This window comes from Tachypleus tridentatus, chromosome 13 (assembly GCF_004210375.1).
Source record: "Tachypleus tridentatus isolate NWPU-2018 chromosome 13, ASM421037v1, whole genome shotgun sequence".
Taxonomy (NCBI): Eukaryota; Metazoa; Arthropoda; class Merostomata; order Xiphosura; family Limulidae; genus Tachypleus; species Tachypleus tridentatus.
In genome coordinates this window covers 119,108,228-119,133,500 of record NC_134837.1, presented here as the reverse complement: position 1 = coordinate 119,133,500, position 25,273 = coordinate 119,108,228, and the positions used below count along the sequence as shown (strand labels likewise).

Here is a 25,273-nt window from a genome sequence, read left to right as displayed (position 1 = left end):
CATAGCTTTAGACTCAAATTAGTATAAGAAATCGTTATATAGCTTTAGACACTACTTATTATAATATATCGTTGCATAACTTTAGACACGTTGGTATAAGATATCGTTACATAACATTAGACACTCCTTGCTATAAGATATCGTTATATAGCATTATACATTCATTTTTATAAGATATTGTTACATAACTTTCGACACACGTTGTTATAAAATATCGTCATATAGATTTAGAGAGACGATGTTATAATATACCGTTACATAACATTAGACACTCCTTGTTATAAAGTATCGTTACATAGCTTTAGACACACATTAGTATCAGATATCGTTACATGAGACATACGTTGTTATACGGTGTCGTTACCTTGCTTTAGACGTACATTGCTATAATATATCGTTATATAGCTTTAGACACATATTGGTATAAGATATCGTTACGTAACTTTAGACACAAGTTGGTTCAAGATATCGTTACATAACTTTAAACACACGTCAGTGAAAGATATCATTACATAACTTTAGACACACGTTAGTGAAAGATATCATTACATAACTTTAGATATGTGTCAGTATAAAATATTGTTACATAGCTTTAGAGAGACGATGTTATAAAATTTCCTTATATAGCTTTAGACACACGTTGCTGTAAGATATCGTTATATAGCTTTAGACACACGTTGGTATAAGATATCGTTACATAACTTTAGACGTACGTTGTTATAAGATATCGTTACATAACTTCAGACACACATTAGTATCAGATATCGTTACCTAACTTCAGACACGTTGTTTAAAGATATAGTAGCATAACTTTATACAGACGATGTTATAAGATATCGTTACATAAATTTAGACACTCGTTGGTGTAAGATGTCGTTACATAGCTTTAGCCACACGTTAGTATAAGATATCGTTTCATAACTTCAGACACACCTTGGTATAAGATATTGCTACATAGATTTATCCATACGTTGCTATAAGATATCGTTAGATATCTTTAGACAGACGATGTTATAAGATATCGTTTGATGAAGTTAGACACAGGTTAGTTTAAGATAGCGATAATTAGCTTTAGAAACTCCTTGTTATAAGTTATACTTATATAACTTTAGACACACGTTGGTATAAGATATCGTAACTTAGCTTTAGACACACATTAGTATCAGATGTAGTTACATGAGATATACGTTGTTATAAGATATCGATACATAGCTTTAGACGTACATTGCTATAATATATCGTTATATAGCTTTAGACACAGATTCGTATAAGATATCGTTACGTAACTTTAGACACAAGTTGGTACAATATATCGTTAAAGAACTTTAGACAAACGTTGGTACAAGATATCGTTACATGACTTTAGACACACGTCAGTGAAAGATATCATTACATAACTTTAGACACACGTTAGTATAAGATATCGTTACCTAACTTTAACAACACGTTGGTATAATATATCGTTATATAACTTTATGCACGTTGGTATAATATATCGTTACATAACTTTAGACCTACGTTGGTACAAGATATTGTTACATAACTTTAGACACACGTTGTTATAAGATATCGAGACATATCTTTAGACATACGTTGTGATAAGAGATTCTCACATTGCTTTAGACACACGATGATATATGATATCGTTTCATAACTTTAGACACATGTTAGTATAAAATATTGTTACATAACTTTTAACACATGCTGTCATAAGATATTACACAGCTTTAGAGAGACGATGTTATAAGATATCGTTGTATAACTTTAGACACTTATTATTATGAGATATCGTTACATAACTTTATACATGTTGGTAAAATATATCCTTATATAACTTTAGACACACGTTGCTATAAGCTATTGTTAAATAATTTTAGACACACGTTAATATAAGATATCGTTACATATCTTTAGACGATGTTATAAGATATAGTTACATAGCTTAAGACACACGTTGGTATAAGATATCGTTAGATAAGGTTAAACACAAGTTAGCTTAAGATATCGATAAATAGCTTTAGAAACTCCTTGTTATAAGTTATTCTTACATAACTTTAGAAATACGTTGTTTTAAGATATCGTTACATAGCTTTAGACACACATTATTATCAGATATCGTTACATAACTTTAGTAACACGTTGTTATAAGATATCATTACATAGCTTTAAACAGACGATGGCATAAGATATCGTTACATAGCTTTAGACACACGTTGGTATAAGTTATTGTTAAATAATTTTAGACACACGTTGGTATAACATATCGATACATATCCTTACACATACCTTGTGATAAGAGATTGTTACATAGCTTTAGACACACGATGTTATAAGATATCGTTACATAACTTTAGACACATGTAAGTATAAAATATTGTTACATAATTTTTAACACATGCTGTTATAAGATATCGTTACGTAACTTTAGAGAGACGATGTTATAAGATTTCGTTATATAGCTTTTGACACTTCGTATTATGAGATAGCGTTACATAACTTTATACATGTTGGTATAATATATTGTTACATAACTTTAGACACACGTTGGTATAATATATCGTTGCATAACTTTAGACATACGTTGGTATCAGATATCGTTTTATAGCATTAGACATTGTTATTAGATATTCTTACATAGCTTTAGACGCACGTTATTATAAGATATCGTTACATAAATTTAGACAGACGATGTTATAAGATATCGTTACATAGCTTTAGGTACTTCTCGTTATGAGATATCGTTACATAGCTTTAGTCACTTCTTGTTATAAGATATCCTCACATAACTTTAAACACACGTTGATATAAGATATCGTTACATAAATTTAAACACTCGTTGGTATAAGATGTTACATAGCTTTAGACATACGTTGTTATAAGATATCGTTACATAGCTTTAGGCACACGTTAGTATAAGATATCGTTTCATAACTTAAAAAGAGACGTTGGAATATCATATCGTTTCATAACTTTAGACACATGTTAGTATAATATATCGTTACATAACTTTAGACACACGTTGGTATATGATATCGTTACATAATTTTAGACAGACGATGTTATAAGATATCGTTACATAGCTTTAGACAGACGATGTTATAATATATCGTTATATAGCTTTAGACACTCCTTGTTATAAGATATCGCTACATAACTTTAGACACACGTTAGTATAAGATATGTTTACATAGCTTTAGACACATGTTGTTATAAGACGTCGTTGCATAACTTTAGACACTCGTTGGTATAAGATATCGTTACATATCTTTAAACACACGTTGTTATAAGATGTCGTTACACAGCTTGAGACACATGTTGTTATAAGATATCGTTACATATCTTTAAACACACGTTGTTATAAGATGTCGTTACGCAGCTTTAGACACATGTTGTTATAAGATATCGTTACATAGCTTCAGACACACGTTTAGTTTTGAATATTTATATATATCTTTTACTTCTGGTGTTTCGAAACTTACGACTGAAAAATCGTTTTCAACTTGTATAATGCCTATAAGAAAATACTTTCTATGTCATAATTCCATCACATTAGTAGGTGTGGTCTTAATTGTGACTAGAAGACTTGGTTATGACTGTTATTAGAGCTCTTGTATGAGACAACTTCGAAGCGACTATTAGACTATATTTTGATTTATCGTTTCGTTCTTACAAATGTTTCTTATGTTGCGATAAATCTTCACTTATAAATTAGTTTAACAATGGTAAATAACACTCGCAGGTGATTAACACACCTTGCCCTATAATTGGTTTTTTACAATTAAATAAATGTTTTTGTAGAGACGCTTACATCTCCTGTTGTTGCTCTTTATTTTTATCGTTAGTACTGAAAGATGTGGACAAATTTGTTTGATTTCTGAAGTCGTTGCTATTATTCTGACGTTATTATTAGCTACGTACTGAGACGCTGTCTAGAACACTTCTTACGGTCGATATATTTCACCCTGTTATATACATAGTCCTCAAAGTATACTTTTAAAACACGCCTTGATCTAAGCATTAGAAGACGGTTTCCTTTTTGTTTTCTCTTACACATTTTGTGTATGGGTTTCACGAACTGACTCGTCCAGCACGGAACCACGTGTACATCCTGGCAATATTTGCTTTGTTCAGAACTGATAATATAACAAAGTAACTTAGATTTGAAAGTGGATATTTTATCTTCTGCCTGACATAACGCTCACCAGGGACAACTGAGCTCAGACAATTGTATGTAATTCTAAAAGTCCAATGTCTGTTGGCCCTTAGCGTCACAGTGGTATGTCCGTCAATTTACAACGCTAGAAACAGAGTTTCGGTACCCATGGTGGGCAGAGCACGGATAGCCCTTTGCATACCTTTGTTCTTAACTTCAAACAAAATACAATCAATGTTTGTTTGGTTTGTTTTGAATTTCGCGCAAAACTACACGACGGCTACCTGCGCTAGCCATCCCTAATTTCTCAGTAGAAGATAAGATGGAAGGCAGCTAGTGACCACCACCCACCGCCAACTCTTGGGGTACTGTTTTACTAACGAATAATGGGATTAACCGTCACATTATAACGCCCCCACGGCTGAAAGGGCGAGCATGTTTGATGTGACCAGGATTCGAACCCACGACCCTCAGATTACGACTCAATCATACTAACCACCTAAAGTTCAATGTACAGTTGGATACAGTGAGTTCTAATTTTACGAGTAAGTGATGGAGAGCTACAGAACCTATCTGTAAATGTATGTCACACTACATATATAACACGATGTAGATTTTAGCAAATGAATAAAAAATAAATACTTAAAATAATGCTCAGCAACCTCTGATGGACGTTACAATTGGTACTTGTAGGTTGCAAACCGGCTTTCTTTACCACGTGAAAGAACAGCGGGAAAGTTGACTCTTCTTTACAGCAGATGACAACTTCGCTTGTTTCGTCCTTTTCCACCATAACAACGCAACTTTCTTCAACTGTCGGTAGGTGATAAATGTTGAAATATTTTCAGCGTGTTTAGTTCACCTAAAGACTGGATGTAAGTAAAAAATTCCATCTCCATGCTGGAAGTTGATGAGGATTATAGAACTGAGGTCTAATAAGAGTCCACACACATACATACAAAGTCCATATCTACTTTTCTTGAAAGAATTCCATTCCTTGCCTAACCTTCACGAGAAAAATGTCTTTTTTCTCCACAGCTACGTGAATCAATGACAGTTAGTCTATATCAGAGGTGGGCAACTTATTTCTTATAGTGGCTACAACTGTGGCTAATAAAAACAACGTTTATCACACTATTCAAAAACAAAAATTGAAAGATGTTAGTTTAATCAAAATAACTGCATTTCAACAAACTTTCAATATGAAAATTGATGAGGGTTTTCATCAACAAGTTTCGTGAAATTTGGCTTAATATCTGTGCTCAATTAGCATCTTAGCTCTGCCTCTAAATTTATGTCAGTAAGCCGAGATTTGTATCTAGACTTGAGAAAATCTAGCGTAGAAAATGTTGACTCACACACCCATGTGGATCCAAACATGAAAAATAATTTTGAAATTTTTTTTTAAATTTGGAAGACTCATCAGAATAGTGAGCCACATCTCTCTGGCAGAACATTTTTGTTTACCTTTTATGTATTCTAAACTTTGCAGGGTAAGCATCTCGTCTTCAGATCCACACTTTTCTAAAGACAAAAAAGATGTAATTTCCTTACTGAAATTTCTTAAGTCAAATTAAAGTCGATCATGCAAAAATCAAATATTAATTTCAAATTTTTAAAATCGGAGAAACGTGATTCAAATTTTAGAGATAGAATTTTGATCCATTTACATAGAGATCATATTTAGCATCAGAGAAATCATAGTCCTTATTATTTTCTAGAAAACTATTCAACTTTGCAAAATATGTTAAATCATTCTTTTGTAATTGTTCTGCAAGGAGGTTTACCTTCAATTGAAATTCATGAATAGCCTGTGATTGCTCACTTATTATTTTACCTCTTCTCTGAAGCTTCGTATTCAAATTTTTCAAGTGAGCCATCATGTTGCACAGAAAGTGCAAATCACACTGCCATGACAAGGTTTCAATTTCAGGGAACTTTTCAATCTTACGTTTTTCAACAAGATATTTTTTTATTTGAGGAAATAAGGAAGTAAATCATTCCAAGACTTTTCCTCTACTTAACCATTTTACGTTTGCAAAATCAGTAAGATCATCAAAAACACAGTCACTGCTTTTCTTCAAAGACTCAACAAACTATCGATGGATGAGAGAGCTTCCACTTCTAATATAATTCACAATTTTTACAACAATGTCTAACTTTTTCAATTAATCGCTTTCAAACATCTGAGCACAAATTTTTCTGATGCAAAATGCACTGGAAAGATGTCAGCATGGACTTCACATTATTTTCAATTAAATGCAGCTTCAAAAGAGAAACAAATCCTAATTTCACCCCAGTCGTGGCAGGAGCATGTTGTGACAGAAACCAGTTTTTTACGATCCAGATTGAATTTTTTTAACATTTCAATAAATTTTTTCAAAGATATTTTTTAACATGTTCGATCTCGTAATCCGCAAAGGCCAAGCATTTCTTCCCTCACTTGAAAATCTGAAATTACATATTGAACCCAAAATATCAACCGTAATATATCAATCCCACTATTCGTTGGTAAAAGAGTAGCCCAAGAGTTGGCGGTGGGTGGTGATGACTAGCTGCCTTCCCTCTAGTCTTACATTGCTAAATTAGGGACGGCTAGCACAGATAGCCCTCGAGTAGCTTTGTGCGAAATTCCAAAACAAACAAACAAGTTGTTCAAGTAACTGATTTCCTATGTCTTTCGCTAACTCTAGCATTCTGCGGACAATTGTTCTTCGACTTAATTGCAAATTATTTACCTTTTGTAGAATATCATCTTTTATTTTTAATCATAATTCTCCAACAGAGGTTCAATGACCGCAATCAATATTTCTTTTACTACATCAGCACCAGAAAATTATTTCTTTTTTTGATCTAGAATCCAAGCTACTTTATATCTAGTTTACGTAACTAGTGCTATGGGCGATAAAAAATTTTTTTAGACCTCCCTTTGTTCATGAAGTTGTGTTTTCTGACGGTTCATTTCATTCACACGATTTTTGTTATCAACTGGAAATTTTACATCAATTTCATTGTGAAAATTGTTAAAGTGTTGCTTAAGGTTGGAAACTTTATTATTCCTGAAAACTTTGTTACACAAAAAACACACTGACTTATTATTTACTTCAATCACTACAAATTTCTATTCCAAACTTTCATTAAATTCTTGTTTCACGTTTTTCCAGTCACGTGACATTCTCTTTTCGGCAGAATGAACTAATTTTTCTTTATTTTCTGATTGTTCACCATCATCTGGATTCTTTCGTTTTCGAATTATTCACTTATCCATATTATGGAATTAAAATCAAAATATATTTAAGCACTTAAAAGTTGCACAATAAAAATATGTTTGCAAGCGCATGCAAAAACAACGTACATTCGATAACAAACATCTAAACCAGACTGACGTTACAAAATGGCGGAGTCTGTGGCAGTAATGAAGCGCGCGACATTAGCGACGACGTGAGGCAGTGCAGTTGCTGATTACCAAATTTGTGATAAAAAATAAGCGATGGAAAAAGTTGATTCCTAAACTCGAGCTGCCCACCCCTGGTCTATATGCTGAAAGCTGAAGAAGAGATAATAAAAAGCTAAATAATTTATAGCCAATAAATCCGTCGAATTTTTAATTCTTAACTATATACGTTTCCTACAAAATAATCTTCCCTCCTGCAGCGTGTACTAAGGAGTCGAAACTGGGGACACTGTAGTACCTCCACTTTAACATATTTAATTTATATATACGGTTTTGGTTTTTAATTATTTTCCTTTGTACCTTTAACGGTTGTAGATGGCGCTGCGGTAGCGTTCGCCATTACAAGAATGAAATTGATTGTAAAGAAAGCGAGGATGAGAAGTGTGTATGAAGTAAGATGTCATCTGAAGTAAAAAATTCAACGTTCCATGAATATCGAAAGGAAAGCTTGTTTGTTTGTTTTGGAATTTCGCACAAAGCTACTCGAGGGCTATCTGTGCTAGCCGTCCCTAATTTAGCAGTGTAAGACCAGAGGGAAGGCAGCTAGTCACCACCACCCACCGTAAACTCTTAGGCTATTCTTTTACCAACGAAAAGTGGGATTGACCGTAACATTATAACGCCCTCACGGCTGGGAGGGCGAGCATGTTTGTCGCGACTCGGGCGCGAACCCGCGACCCTCAGATTACGAAGCGCACGCCTTAACGCGCTAGGCCATGCCAGGCCCGAAAGGAAAGCCGTTGACGGTGAAGAAATGTGGAATTAAGTGTTCAAAGTGACAAGTATTTTTTATATTTTATATTTTTTACAAATATGTAAACAGATTGCATATCGAACAGTGGTGTTAACAATCAGAGAATCATTATTATAAAGGTTGTAGTTAAATGCAAAGCTACGTAATGGGTTATCTGTGTTCTACCAACACGGGTATCGAAACCCGGTCGTAAGTCTATAGATATATCACTGTGCTAAGGGAGGGTTGTTATGGAGGGTGGTATATGTCCTACTCAGACAACAAGTCTAGTAATCGAGGCATACATGATATACGATACGACTAGGACAGAATGGAGAAGGGATGACGAGACAAGGTTTATCTTTCAGTCATGTTGGAACACTCTTGTGGAAAATCGAACATCCTCCCAAGAACAACTCTACAGGAGTTAGCTGCACTGATTACGCAACAAAATGGAACAAAGGGGCAAAGAAAAATGTTGAATCCAACCCACTAGCAAATACAAACTTTTACAAACCTCAGACAACAATGATAGTGACACGGTAATTTATCTACCTGGCACAGACGGTTTCAAACTAAAGAAACAACGAAACCTTTTCATGTCGCCAAGATTATCCACGTACTTTGGTCACTGTGAAAGTGATCCGTTGTCATATCGTGCAAAATGTTCGTCTTAAAATTAAGCAAATTGAACAGCTACAAAGTGAAACAGTGGATCAAAGTAAAAGTGTTATTTGAGTGGAAACAGGAACAGCAGCGAGCAATGCACATAAGGGAGTATTTAGGTATAACATTCACTAGTGAAAAATATAGCAAACATAAGACTGAAGTAGAGAACGTTTACAGTTTATTACAGGAAGGAATATGTTTCTCTTCTGAGATAAACTATGTGTTTCTACACAGTCAGTTGTGAATGTTGTACAATGACAGTTGTTTCTCCTGAAAGATTCGGGACACCATTCTCTTGTTATTTTTTCTTGGAAACCAAATTAGAAATGATTTCAATGGCTAAGGTCATCAAAAACTTTAATATCATTGGATTGGAAGAGGTATTATTTGATCTATAGCCTCTGTCTGAAAATAAAGTGTTCAAATGAACCATACATTTAACCACAATGAATAATACTTGTTTTACCATGCCTATATACGAGTATAGTAGGACATCACCGTCGGCCAATAAATTTTCAATTGCAGAAATTGTCCCTCCCTCGAGTTTGGTTTGAACCTCCTTTTCCTCTGTTATTTTAGTTTCATAATTCAACTTTATCTCTGGGTAAAGTTTAATGTCCATCTAAATGGTTCTCGGAACAAACTACAATTTATTCAGCAATGCTTTCCATTTAATAATTTTAATTCATTCAAGTTCTGTTCATCATCTGGCGGCACAAAATGAAACTTAAACAGAATTAAACATGTACAGTCTGTATACATATGTTCGTGTATTTCACATATATTCATTTTACGGCAATTATTTGAACAACTATTAACTGTAAGAAGAACTGTCTCCACCTTTCTTACTTTTCATCACTATCCATGATATGTAAAGTTGAAAACGTAAACAAAATACCTGCGGTATATTTCACTCTTGCTAAGAATGATGCACAAGTGATAGATTACAGGAAGCGCTCATGAAAATTGCATCACATGTGAATAAGAGCGCCGTAAACTGAATTATATTAATTATCTAGGGAACATGTCCCCAGACTCTCTAAACTGAGGTAACTTTGGTGGTACGGGAGCTACTTTAAACAGCTTTCTATACTTTCAATCTCTCATTGTAAAATCAGTATGATTAACCAAGTACCCACCAAGTTGAAACTCCTTCCTACATGACTGATGTATACGAATGTTGTAAATCGGGTTGGACTCGGTTCAAAATCTCCTTGTTAAAATGTTGACCAATTTTCATTCTACGTATTAACATAAACATAACAAATGATAGTGTTATCAATAGTGCCACTTGTACTATTGTGTTAAGTGTATTCATTGCCAAGTAATGTAACGTACAGCCCCCAAGTAGATCCTCGACTTCATTTTACTGTCCAATACGAAAATTTGTCTCTCTGTGTTTTAGCACTAACTATCCCATCACACTGGAAATAATTGAAATGGATATTAAAGGGAGGTTGTAATTTTTTGTAGTTAAGCACAAAGCTACACAAATGGCTAGCTGTGCTCTGCCCATCACGGGTATCGAAACTCGGTTTCTAGCATTGTAAATCCGCAGCCATATCGCTGTGCCACCAGGGGACGATATTAAAGAACGATTGTTTGATTCAAATTTACATCACGTAATGAAAGAGGGAGCCATAACCACGAGCAACAATATACTACTAACTGATATTTTCAAGTGCACACACACACACACACACGTTGAGGCTGGTGTTCACAGTCACGTGCTTTAAAACCTTCATCAATGGATGATGCTTAATCCACCATCATCTATATACTCTTGAAGATAAGTTTAAACTGAGCTGACTCGAGATGTAAAGCTTATCAGCACTTCTGGCACACTCATAAGACGATGTGATTAACTTCTTCCCTAGTGACGATTCAAGGACCCTCCTCAGTTAGCAGGGATGTTTTTGTTTGTTTGTTTTTTCTGTACTGTTATTTTAATCGCAAATATTACCTTTACCACCTTTTTTTTTTAATAAAAGCGATCCCAAACCCTAACTTAGTAATGGACACATTTCTCAGTCACGCATACATGCGATGCGCTGATTGGTTACTAAGTTCAGCGCACGAACTTTGTGCGTGACTGAGAAAGATAGCGAAGTGGTGTTCGTGTGTGAGAGGAAACGACTTTTTAACAAGTGTTAGTATACGCTTAGATTTACAGAACTTATACAATTAACTTTCTATATCCATTTTACTAATTTTAGGGTAGCAGAGGGGTCTCGAAAATATTTCCGCTTTCGGCCCCAACGACCCGGCTTCGCCCCCTGCTTCATACCCTATATATAAACATATACATATATTTCATTTACTTATATTTTAACAATAGCATTGTTTATAACATTAATGAAAGTCGAATAACATTTGAGCAGCAATCGTTTTATTAATCAATATCGGAAAGTACGTGCAGACGTACAAACTATATCTTTGTTATGTCACTGCACAGACGTACAAACTTTATATTTAGTGTCACTGTGCAGACGTACAAACTTTACATTTAGTGTGTCACTGTACAGACGTACAAATTATATCTTTGGTGTGTCACTGTACAGACGTACAAATTATATCTTTGGTGTGTCACTGTGCAGACTTACAAACGTTATATTTAGTGTGTCATTATGAAAAGTACAACTTTATATTTAGTATGTCAGTGTGGAGACGTACAAACTTTATATTTAGTGTGTCACTGTGAAGACATACAAACTATATTCGTGGTGTGGTCCCTTAACCGGTGGGTTAAGGCGTTCGACTCGTAATCCGAGGGTCGAGGGTTCGAATCCCGGTCGCACTAAACATGTTCGCCCTTTCAGCCGTGGGGCATTATAATGTGACGGTCAATCCCACAATTCGTTGGTAAAAGAGTAGCCCAAGAGTTAGCGGTGGGTGGTGATGACTAGCTGCTTTCCCTCTAGTTTCACACTGCTAAATTAGGGACGGCTAGCACAGATAGCCTTCGAGTAGCTTTGTGCGAAATTCAAAAGACAAACAAACATCTATGTTGTGTCACTGTGCAAACGTAGAAACTTTATATTTAGTGTGTCACAATGAAGAGTACAAACTATATTTAGTGTGTCACAATAAAGAGTACAAACTTTATATCTAGCGTGTCACTGTAAAGACGTAAAAACTTTTTTTAGGGACAAGCAGTATCAATTGGACTTTTGAGAAGTGTGTATCATTTAACTGAAAGACACCCAGCAGGCTATTTGAGCGCTGTCCACTGCAGGGAATGGAACCCCCGATGGCACTGAAAGTCTCTAAACTTACACTGACCCAACCAACGATTATCGTGAACTGATATCTCAGTAAATATCTGATATCAATAACAAGCATTACTCCGTCAACCGGAGTATGTTCAACATGTGGAAGATATTAAAATAAAAACTGAAACACTTTATAATTATAAAGATTATACAGCATCGAACGTGAGCACCTCTTATCAAAACACTACTTGTAGAAACAGGTGTGGATCTTCTGTCTTAGGTATATAATATAAGTTGAGGCATGCACCGTCAGAAACAGCTGTAATTGTAATTTAAACCACATGTTTGCTAGAAAATTTAAGGTGCTCATTCTAAACCTGAATATTAAACGTTTCTCCTCTGATGCCAACATCCATATGGTTGGGATATTGTGAGTAACATTTCATCTAGATAAAAAAAAATTGTTAACCAAGTACTCGGATCACAGACAGACGACAATGAATGGTTGTCCAAAGATAATTTTGGAGGTCACTTGAGTTCCCTCTAATGTTTTTAGCTTTTTGGCACTACCATCTCATCAGTACCACACCTTAGACTTCAAACACGTGTAGTAAAATTACAGTTACAAACACCACAATAAACGCTACAATACTCGAACTGGAATTTTCAACCAAAACAGCACTCGTAGGCTATACAGCCAACAAGAGCCCCTAATTTTGGACTCCTGATCAAAGAAATGACTATCATTTCTATAACACACCCATGGCTGTAAATGGAGAAAGAATTCAACGGTATTCAGTCCCAACGTCCATACCTTACATTCCACAGATCTTCACGCTATCTCTTTAGCCCATTCCTGTCACCATTAGCACGTACCAATCGTATTTATATACAGTTACGACAGAAAGTGTTCGTACCCCTGTGTCCCGAATGATTTTTTTGCTCATAACTTAAGAAGTATCACGATTAGGATAATAGAAGTATAATATATTATAAATATCATACTAACACACATCTACATAAATTTGTATGTAAATTAAACGATAAATAAACTGTTTATAAACAAATAACCAAAAATAGGAGGAGCAGAAAGTGTTCGTACAGTTCAGAACTTGTGAAAAAACTGGCATTCCCTTAAAAATGTTCTTTAGTTTGGCAAATAAACTACATTATACCATTCCAGAACTAGACACTGGGTTCATAATTATTGGAATTTAGCCAGCAAAAATGTACTTCCGGCAATTTAGCGCCGTCTCCGTCATTATCTGATTGGTCATCATGGTGAACAGGAAACAACTGTCCAGTGATTCAAAAAACCGAATTATTGTAAAATACAAGTCTCGTGTGTTTCTTTCCGGTATTGCTACACAACTTAATGTGCCAAAATATACTGTTCAAAGCATAATTGCCACGTTTAAGCTTACAGGATCAACTGCTAACCTCCCTCATTCCGGACGCCCCACCAAAATTCCAGAGAGAACCAAGAGGAAGGTTCTCAGAGAAGTTAGTAGGAACTCTCGTTTAACACGTAATGACATACAGGAATTGGTAAGGGAAACTGGAGTTGAAGTAACCACCTCTGCAGTTACGAACACGTTACGCTCTTCTGGGTTCAAAGCATGTCGTCCTCGTAAACTCTATATTTAAAGTCTGTTCATTTAAAAGCACGATTGAGGTATACAAGAAAACATGTAGATAAACTCTTTACCTATTGGAAGAGTAATATACTGTACTTTCATTATCCTAATCGTGATACTTTTTGGGTTATGAGTAAAAAACTACTCACGACGCAGGGGTACGAACACTTTCTGTCGTAACTGTGTGTGTGTGTGTGTGTGTGTGTGTGTGTGTGTGTGTAAATGACAAAACAATACAAGAACAAAGAAGAGTAAAAGTTTGAGGGGTTTATTTTCTAATATTGCAGCCCCAACAGCTCAGCGTTAAGACTGACGACCTACAGCGCTAAAATTGAAGGTTTGATCCTCACGGGTGGCGCAGGTGATAACTCATTGTCCAGCTCTTGCGTTTTGAAAAAACAACCTATTAATTATGTGATGTTCTCACCTAATATGTTTTAGAGAAAAAACATATTAGAGAACGTGCGGAAAACATTTTATCAAATCTAATGTCTGTAAGTAATACTTATCATTTATACATTCGTCACTAGAGGACGCTAGGAAACTCACTAAACAAAATATTACTCGTTTCTATTTTTTACTTGTCACAAAACAGTTCAAACACTTACAAATTATGTTTACTGTGTTTAAAATATACTACGGATTCAAGATATAACTCACAAATGTTCAATATTTAGACCTGCTTATACCTTTTATTATTTTAGTTATACTTCACATCATGTGTTTTTGCACGCACCTAGCAATGTTGGTATATTTGAATTCTCCTCTGTAAATTTGCTTTTCGCCGCTCATCTCGAAGTGATATATTAAAAGGAAAGCAATTAGTCAACATCATCCATCGTCAACAACTGGGCTGCTCAAATCAAACTGTCACTCTTATAACGCGTCCACGAACACAGAATACGGAGTGCTTTTCTTTGTGTGTGTAGTAAAGAGACGCGAACCTCAGATCCACACTCGTATAAAGTTTCCCTACAATCATAAAACAACTACACATGCTGGTCAGTCTTTTAAACTGGAACCTTGGTCAAGTGTGCCCTAGTATTTAGTGTGTCAAACTATACGTCCGAGAATTCATGATCATGGAAGAATCATGCCACGTGTTACGTTGACGTAAAATTGCTCTCAATACTTTGGGTCCGTAACTACGTTATATGAGAGGCAGCTAAATCTCATTCTTAAATTAGAGTAATCCAAGAGTTGGCGGTGGATGTTGTTGACTAGCTACCTTTCCTTTATTCTGTAAGCTCTAAAGTAAGAATGGATAACACGTATAACTCTGGTTTACCTTAACTAGAATATCCGAAACAAACCGTAACACAAGCGATTTCAGTTCACTGATAGCTCTTGAGGGAGTTAACCTTGTGATAGACTTCAGGATTTCGGAGCTGGCGAGTAGGGTTCGAATCAGTGCTATACCACTTTCAGCTTCTTGTGCGCTATAAGTAGCAGTCAATCTCTTAGTGTAGTTAGAAGGGTGCTATTAACGAGCTACCTTCCCTGCCATCAGTAGTTTAAAATTAGGGATAGCAACAGAGAGCTTTAGAAACTTGACCATAAATACAAAATACACCCTAAATATCGGAGATCGATCTCTGCAGTGGGTACAGCACAGATAGCACATTGTGCAACAATAACACTTTTTTTTTGACAGTATTATATATAAACTGAACAATAAAGTTTATATTTTTGTTAAAGCTACATTAAGGCTACATTGAAAAACCTAATTGCAAATTACTGACCAGAGAGAGTTAGTGACACCCCACTACCTACTATCTACATTATACAAGTAACTGTCACTTTTATAATGCACCCAAAGCTTAAAGTGACGTATATATCTTAGGGTATCGAATGGAATTGAATCGGGTTCGCCAGTTCCGAAATCTAAAGATCCAAAAATTGTAAATTTCACCAGAGACATATGAGTGTACATAAAGGCAATTTACAACACTTGCCACAAAAGATGTTGCTAGAGCTTCGTGTGAAACTGAGTTTTGAACGAGAGATAAAACAGAGAGAAGGTGTACGCTACCAGCAAGCGTTTCGCCAGCTTGTGACTTCAGTGTTTTCCTGCCTCTTGTTACTTAATCAGGTTAGCAACATACTAACGTGTACAACATACTCTATACAGCAGGCTTCATTCGAACAGAACCAACTGTTAAATAGGTGTACCGTCTAGGCTGAGAGCAGGTAAGACCTTTACTATTCTTCGGCAAGGGAAAATTAGTTCGATATATATACGCAGTAAAACAAAGCAAGGAAGCCTTAACCCTCCTCAACTCTCTATATATATTTCTTGTGAGGCAGTCCAAATGCATGTTATAAAATACGATGTTACCTTATCTCTTTTTCAGTTTCAAAATGAGAAGGGCGCGTAATTCGAGTCTCAAATTTTTCGAGATAGATCAACATTGAAAACGAGTTCTGTAGAACAACTTATTTCATAAAACTTGACGACTGAGAGTGTTCGATACCCTGTAATAGAACGTTTGGTTGTTGCTAAACATAAAGCTACATAATGGGCCGTCTGCGCTCTACCCACCACTGGTATCGAAACACGAACTTTTAACATCGTAAGCCTGCATACTTACCGGCCAGAAACAACCCGTTAATACCACAGAAAAAAACAAAAGACTAAACATTAACATCTCGCTGTTTGTAACTATTTAAAATAATGGAGGTCGTTGTCACGAAACTGAAATAGTTAGTCAGCAAAGCAGACTAAAACATTACAAAACAGACATAGGTTACAAATACATGATTTAGGGTACCCATGCTAGCTAGTCAACAGCGTCTGTTGTTAACACTTAATGTAACCTAACTGAAGTGGAATTTGACTGCCACTCTTATAACATCCTCACGACACAAAGTGCGCAACGCAGTTTGTTTATTTGTTTTTTTACGGCAGCGTATGAGCCCTCGGATCCACAGTCCGACACGCTAAACACTAGGCTACACCTGGAATAAAACTGTACACTTTTTATTTCGTTGGAAACTTGAGTGTACAGATAGTTCAAACACATTTACAGACGCAAAGAGAAGTAAATAGCTCGTTCTTGAAAGTGCTTGATAAAAACCGAAGCCATCAAAGTAGCTTTCTCGTTGTGTTTTTGTCGTCGGTGCTCAAAGCCCAAACAGCACACCAGTGGCACAGCGGTATGGTGGGCAGAGCGTATATATTCCACTGTGTAGCTTTGTGGTTAATTATAAACAAAATGAACAACAACAACGATAAAGACACATCTGTAAGTGTGTTAGTTGTAGACACATATTTGTTTAAAAAACAAATCAAACAAACTTATGTTCAAACCTATCATCTTATAGTCACGTGATCATGTGTGAAACATGATAAATATTATTTGCGTGTTTTACTGGTCGTATTATTATAAGTTAACTCAAGAAACAATATATGTGACATAATTATGGGCTAAACGGATCGGTAAGACATCTTTTAGGTTCCGGTATAGCCGTCCCAAATTTGAAACAACTGACAACATGGAAGGTAGCATACATCCGTTGCCGCAAGGATCTTTTATAGCACTTAAGTGAATAACGGGATTAGCTTTAACTCTTATAACGCACACACACACAAGCTGAATGCGCAGGACGTGAACCTTGAACTTTCCGATATGCAACATCTCAGCACACTTGTTTTTAGGGCGCGTTAGATGTACTGGAGGTCCAGTGTTTATTCGTCTTATCTAAAAATACTAATTTTGTTTAATTTAAGTATTGTAACGGACAGGGAAAGATAAGGCGTAAAGATCAGAGATATTACGTATGTCCTTCTAATCTCACGATAATATTTTCAGGAAAGTCATTCCGTGAACACACCACCAAAATGTTTCGAATCTCGTGTTTCTTCAACAGAGAAAGAAAGACGTTGTTGTTAAAACATTTTTCACCAACATTTCGTGATATTTTAAGCGTATTGAATGGCCTAGTGACACACTCACCTGTATACTAATGTAATGAGGGTTAAGAAAATACTTATGTCTTATATTAGAGATAATTCTTCGATTTAACTCATTTAACGCAATGATTACTTGTTTGTTTTTGAATTTCGCGCAAAGCTACACGAGGGCTATCTGCGCTAGCCGTCCCTAATTTAGCAGTGTAAGACTAAAGGGAAGGCAGCTCGTCATCACCACCCACCGCCAACTCTTGAGCTGCTCTTCTACCAACGAATAGCGGGATTGACCGTCACATTATAACGCCCCCACGGCTGAAAGGGCGAGCAGTTTGGTGCGACCGGGATTCGAACCCGCGACCCTCGGATTACGAGTCGCACGCCTAAACACAATGAGTTAGGACATGATACGACGAATTGCTAACCTTAGTTACCTTCTCAAGCCACCGAGAAGTTAACTTCGATCTCTCTATTTGAGTAGGAAAAATAAACAACGAATGTGCGAATTAAAGAATATCGTCTGATAAATAAAACTAAGCCTAATAGCAAACAAACTAAAAATGAAGCTATAAAAATGAAGGTGTATTTGATAGTTATATAAGGGTCATTAATGTAATAGGATGTAACAGTGAAACAAACAAAAATGACGGTATTAATGCACAGATGAAAACTAGTTGAAATTAAAGTTATAAAATGAATAGCGAGACGTAAGGGTGGAAATGTGGTAGAGTTACAAATATGGTAGTTATACAACTCAGTGATAAGTCTCAAGGCTTATACACTAAAACTGGGTTTCAATACCTGTGTTGGGTATAACACAGATAGCCGTTTTTGTAGCTTTCTGATTTACATCAAACAAGCAGAATATAAGGGTCAAAAATTAGATAAAGAGAAACAGTAAAATTAAAATGGTAATTGTCTAAGGATCATAGTTCAGGTGATGTCAAATAGTGAAAATATATGAAAATTATGTAAAGGGTGATATGACGGGTATCAAATGGTGGACACAGTTTTCATGGAGTAAAAAAAATGTAATAAAGTGAATAAGTGAAAACACACTGTAGGAGAAAAAAATAATAAACCAGTCAGTATTTTTTATGTGTGTTAGTTTTCCTGAAAAGGCTTAGATTTTGTTGTTTGTTTTTTTGCCTTAGGATTTAACAAAATTGAAGTGGTGGAACAAATGGGTTAAGTATATTTTGATTATTTTAAAGATATCTGTTAATGATTTCTGACAATACTTTCAATTGAAGTTTGTTTCTGAGTACGGTTAATTTAAATATGTAACTGACGAGGAAACAGCTATTAACTGTGAGAATGTATTCAGAAAGACAGAGTAGCGTTCGACAAACAAAGTGGACATGATAACATCTAACCTTTGTTATATATGAGTCGTAACCACAATGAAAGGTAACATCTAACCATTCTTACATGTGTGAGGTAACCAATACGAAACGGCAACATTTGATCCGAAAAAGAGAGAGAATAATTTCCGATCATGGTTTACTGTGAATGAAATGTCGTCCAACACAAACTGTTGTTAATCTGATTTAAAATAAAAAGAAAACCAAGAAAAACTAATTTATTTTTTTTAAATCAGAAAAAAGAAACAAAGAATGGCAGTTGATTAACGTTAATGCTGTTAAATAAGTTATATGAACTGGTTTTGTATGTATTACAGAAAACAGCAGTTTAGGTTTTATCTCAGCCCCTGTCAAGAGCAGAGTGTGTCTGTGAGAGTTTACGAAATGTGACTACGGATTACTTTTAAATTTCTCTCACCCATTGAAATTTTCTTTCCGTTTTCAGTAAATCCCAACGATGGAGGGAAACAAAAAAAGAAAACCATAGGCTCCCTCAATAACACCTGTCTTTTGCAGGTGTTCCTTCTTTTTTCTCTTCGGAATGCTGTTATCGCAATACCAAAAATAGATGAAAAATAAACCAACGTATATAACACTAGTAGCAGAAGTAAAATTAACTGGACATACAGGACTTTTTTGTTTGTTTGTCAGTACACGTACTTTCATACAAAGTAACCTAAATATTGGATGGTGAGTGAAGTTGTCTTATTTGATTTAGTTAAATGAATATCATGGCACAGTTCGAACCGAGGAACAACTCACTTTTAACTTGTTGAACGGACATCGTGACATCTTTAAGTTCCTCGAATCTCATCTGTGTTTTAAAGTTTCGTGAATCCCATCTAAATTTCCGTGCAATGCAGAAAGAGAAAGGCAGATGACAAAAGAGGCAACATTCGTTCATTTTTTTTTTTTTTTTTTAATTTAGGGTTCACGTATAGGGTCTCTTAGTGACCTTAGCTTCACCGCTGATTTGAACGTTTGTTTGAATCACACAAATTCAAAATGGTCTGTCAGCGAAGAGTCCACGACAGGTATTGAATCCAGAATTTTGCATGAGAAGCCTTCGAGATTACCGCAGGTCCAGCGGAGGGTGATTTGAAAGGGATGCATATGTTTGTAATGTGTTTAGAAACTTGCGGTACATGAGTTACTAACGTTTTATGTTTGAAGTTATGCTGTTTTTATTCTGACAAAATATACCTATACATAGAAGAAGATTCGTTAAAAATTACATTTAGGGCAGGTCATAGCCTTAATAAGTTATTATTTAACAAATTAAAACTGCTTTACATGTATGAAATATTGCAGGAACAATGAAAGAAATTTATAGAATGATAATTAAACTTCAGGGTCCCTCTAGCGTACATATCAGAAAGTATATCACATTCGTTCGTTTCTATGTTTTGAAAGTAGGTTAAGCCTAGAGCTGTAGGAAAATACATTTTTATTCTTTCATCGACCAGCAGATCAACTTAAAGACAGCTATTTGTTCCCGAACAGCTTATTTCGACCCTTAGAAGTGAAACGACAGAATGTATCCGAAACGGTAAGTTTGCATTAAACTCGTCTTACGACTGCGGTGATATTTAATTAAATTATAAGATACTTCTATACACGTAATACAAAATGTTTATAACAAAAATTAAACATTTAAACGTTTGGTAAATCCTAATAGTGTAGCAGACAGATAGATATTTATAAGAACTTACGAGTGAAAATAAGGAATAATATCTTGCAATACGTCATTCACACTATAGTATACCTACTATATAATCCAGTGTCCGCGAGGACTTTCGCTCAGTAAGAGAATTCGTGAGGCCGGCTACGGTACGACAAGCACAGGATTAGTTCTCACGTTATCAGATTCAAATAACAGTTATTATGGTGTTAAGTTGACTAAGTTAACCAAGTGAAATTTTTTAACAATTTATTCTTAGTCAAAATTAGAGTGAAGATTAATAACAGATTATTATATATTTATTCTAGCTCTATTTTTTTTTTTTTTACTCGACTCAATTTTACTACCCATTCAGAAGAACTGCGGGCCAACAAGCTTGTCTTAAGGGCAGATAGTTACAATTTAATCATCGAATGTTGGCAAAGCGTTAGGAACAAGCTGACGTAATACTTGTGACAAAATTATGTAAATTACAATCGTTGTTGTTTTTAATTTCTTAGTTTGTCTATTTCATATTCAAAGTTAGAAATGTGTAAAAATAGAATCCCACATCCATATTTTGCCTTCCACAAGTCACTGACTAAGAGGCCTTTTTGGTCAATACCAGATCTCACCAGTTGGATTGGACGATAAGAGACAAAATGTTCTCCCAAAAAACTTGACAGATAGATAAAACTAATGTTTACTATTGTACAAAAATAATTCAAAATATTAATTCTAACTAATATTATAAGTTTAAAATATTTTAACGATAGACATCACTAATCTTTAAACATAAAATTTAACTATTTCCAACAGAAATAATTGATCATTTTTAGTTTAACGACTGTACCTACGAGACACATTTTTGATGCACGTAACAAGTAAACGTATTTCCACCATTGATTAATAACCATTTGACTTCACGTTTTAGTATATGTTACTCCACTCTGACAGTCCTAGTTCTTCATGTAACCAACAACAGTTAAGCACAGCAAAATGAAGCAGCTATCAGTGGGTAAAAGTGAAGGGTCAAAGTCCAGATGAATTTTAGTTTTAGAAATCCACGTTTCTAGAAGTCTCTTTAAATTGTGTGTTAAAAGAATGTTTGTTCGTTTTATGTGTGTGTTTTTTTAATTAAGCACAAACTTCCACAATGGGCTATCTGTGCTCTGCCCACTACGGGTATCGAAACGCTGTTTCGAGCATTACGAGTCCGTAGACATGCCGCTGTGCCACTGGGGAGGTTAAGAATGATAGTGGCGTAGCTAGTAGGAAGCTGCCAAAAGCGAAACAGCGTTCCGATATTTACCCAAAGAAACGAATAAAAATAGAGATGGCACGAATCATGAACCATCACATTCACAGCTGGAGTATACTAACCATTAAGTCACATCGGGGTTATCCACATATTGCAGGATTTAATATTTTTTGCTTTTCACAATACTCAGTGTAAAGAACTGTTAAAATATGTTGAAATTACACATTTAATATGTAAGTTAAACAATATGTTTCAACTGTATGTACTGCGATCAAGTACAAAAATGGCGGGTTTGTTGTAACTCGCATGTTATTAGAAACCTAGTAACCAAGAGCCATGGTTTATTTGTATGTTGAATTTCACATACAGCTACTCGAAGGCTATGATAGACCACAATGGAGAGGCTAGCTAGTCAACACTACCCACCGCCAACTCTTGAGCTACTCTTTACTGACACAAAACTGGGACTTATCGTTACATTATAACGCCTCCACGGCTAAAAGGGACAAGCGTATTCAAAAATGGGATTCGAATCCGTGCCTTGAATTTTGCAAGTCGACCTACCTAACTACTAGACAACGCTAGATCATAAAGTCATAAGTCCACAAGTGTGTGTTTTCTTATAGCAAAGCCACATCGGGCTATCTGCTGAGCCTATCAAGGGGAATCGAACCCCTAATTTTAGCGTTGTAAATCCAAAGACATACCACTGTACTAGCGGAGGGCTGGGTCCACAAGTAATTTGGTGCACACATACCTTTGACAAATGTGTTTTAAAAAGCAAAGTCAGTGGAGTCTATTTGAAGAAAACTGTTAATTCTAAGGCTTAAAAACAGAACTACATGAAATTCGGGGTTTGATCCTCGTGGCAGAAACAACACAGAGAGTCAGTCCATTTATTACAGTTTTACAAACAAACACGACTAGCTGTTAGTTTGCTGGTGGTTGTTACTTCGAAAATGAGTATATTATTCTGGTCTGTAGAAACTCACGAAGCTTTGTAGTTTTATTTAAATTATTTCCAACCAGAGCTGTTTGCTTAGCATACACTGCGTGTTATTTAAAAGTACAAAAATATATCGTGTGGGAGGGAGGAAAAAAATCAAATTCCACATTTAGAGCCCCACCGCTCTGCCTTTACATTATACGTTTTCTAATTGTTATCAAAACCGGATGATGGTCTATAAAGGAGGTCAGACCATACGACGCCTTCAGTAGTAACACCAATTGTTAGAGTGAAATTTGTTTTACAATCTTGAGTTGTTTTGTTTAAGCAAATTGTTGTTTAAAACTTGCAAATTAAAAAAAATATATTTAAAAACCATGTACGTTTTTCAAGGTTTTGCTTTTCCAATCTGTTCCTTCGTCATTTTATAATTTGTATACCTATACAATTAAAACAGTAACGCGTATTGTATGTGAGAAGCGTTTTAAACTTAATTAAACTATGAAAAACCAAACTAGGAGTAGGGCAGTGCGGAGGACGTCACCATATACGTAAGGGAGGGGGTAGTAGATTATGTTATACACCTGATATCCAGGGTTTGAAAGCGTCGCCACTCTTGGCGTCACTTGTCAGATAAGTCGCTCGGTTTGTCACTTTTGAAAAAAAACAAAAAACACTTGGCTCAGTGGGTCTGTTGTACTATAGGTGTATGATGGGTATTATGTATTGTGAAATAGGTTTAAGCAACTTAAGTTTCACTTCGCGGTCGTTAAGAGTTGTTTAGAACTCTACGGAAGTAGTCTAGACAAATCACGTATCTGTTTTAATTACTTTATATCTACAGCATTACCGGTACCTTTTATAATCTTTGTGAATCATATGTAAAATATAACAATCAAAAATTTGTTTCGTACCCAAAGCACGAGTTACCTCTAGTTCCACATTAATTCAGCTTGTAGCTTTATATATAAATGCTTATGTGTGTTTTCAGAAGGCTTCTCGCGCAGTTTTGGAGCTAGCATATGAACTCTGAGTGGCTTGGAGAGAAAAGTCCTTAGCTATATGGTGTAGCCTCCCAACCAAAGGGAGCTAAAACGCGTCCAGTAATGAAGGCCTATGGATAAGTTATCAAGGCTACCGAGCCGAATATGGCATCGGAGATGTTGGTCCTGCCTCCTCTTGTCCCATAATCCCAGAGACGCCATGTTTGAAACTGTATTCTTGAACCCACTCGCGAGCTCGAGGAACCAAACTTCACACAACTGCCGAGGTGCTTATATAGACGACATAATGTTTTGTTATTGTTTCGGGTATGGACCTCCTTGGACTAATTAAATAAGTGCTTGAGCTTAATGGAGGGGCTTAATCAGCACATTAGATCCCCTGTTTATGAGGGGACGCAGCGGGTATTTCATGCTAGTTTTCTATGTACAAACAGCTACATGTAACTTTACACTAATGAAAATAATGGTGTTCTAACATCAATACTTGGATTAGTTTTAGGTTATCACATACGAAACAGCTTTAAGGACAATTATATAATTACTAAGTGTACATATTAATGGATAATTTCTTTTAAAGAGTAGTAAGTGTCTAGTGGAACCGTTTGTCCTGAAGGAAGGTGGGAAAGTTTTTGTATTCATACTTGTAAAGAAGTGAGAGAGGTTTCATGTGTATATATCTATTACACGTAGATATATATAGTACGGTTTTTCTATATGTAGATTAAACTTAAATGGATTAACAAATGAACAAACGGTTGGAATCTGGCGGGCATTTAAATATTACCATTTTAACACCAGGAATGAGGACGTATGATGAAGAGGTCCAAGAGAACCTGACTATCTCTGGACTATATGACCAAAATCCAAACAATGAGAAGAAAAACAAAAGAGGGCTAAATGAGTAGGTTGTTAACAAAACACGTGAAGGTGACTTCGGATGAAAGTGATATTTAATCCTAGTCAGATGTTTCCTGTGCTACGGCTAAAAATAATGGAATGCGGTGACCAACGCTCCCAATTACTAATTTTTGAGTCCAGTATATTTGGATACCTTTGCTAGTATAGTATAAGACAGCCAGAAACTAACTTATAAAACTAATTCATCCTCAATGTTCGTAAAACCAGTCCATCGTTTTTCAATTACTTTATGTCGTAGAGAATAATAATTACACTTCACAAATTTAACCGTCGAGAGAAACGGGCTATGTATTGGAAGGTCCAAGGTTCGAGACGCGATAACAATAAGATTTGAATAAAGCCAATATGGCGG

At 35.6% G+C, this 25,273-nt stretch overlaps 1 protein-coding gene across 5 annotated transcripts in view; it reads left to right on the top strand.

The window, feature by feature from the left end:
- Positions 1 to 15,981: 15,981 nt before the first annotated feature.
- Positions 15,982 to 25,273, top strand: part of LOC143240265 (uncharacterized) — a 52,442-nt gene continuing 43,150 nt past the window's right edge. For 2 of the 5 annotated variants that reach the window (XM_076482435.1, XM_076482430.1), the window contains exons 1-2: positions 15,982 to 16,048; positions 20,599 to 20,681. The gene's annotated coding sequence lies outside the window, so the exon portion shown is untranslated. Of the gene's footprint in view, positions 16,049 to 20,523; positions 20,682 to 25,273 lie in introns of those variants that run through there. The other 3 variants (XM_076482431.1, XM_076482436.1, XM_076482429.1) reach the window with 3 other exon arrangements.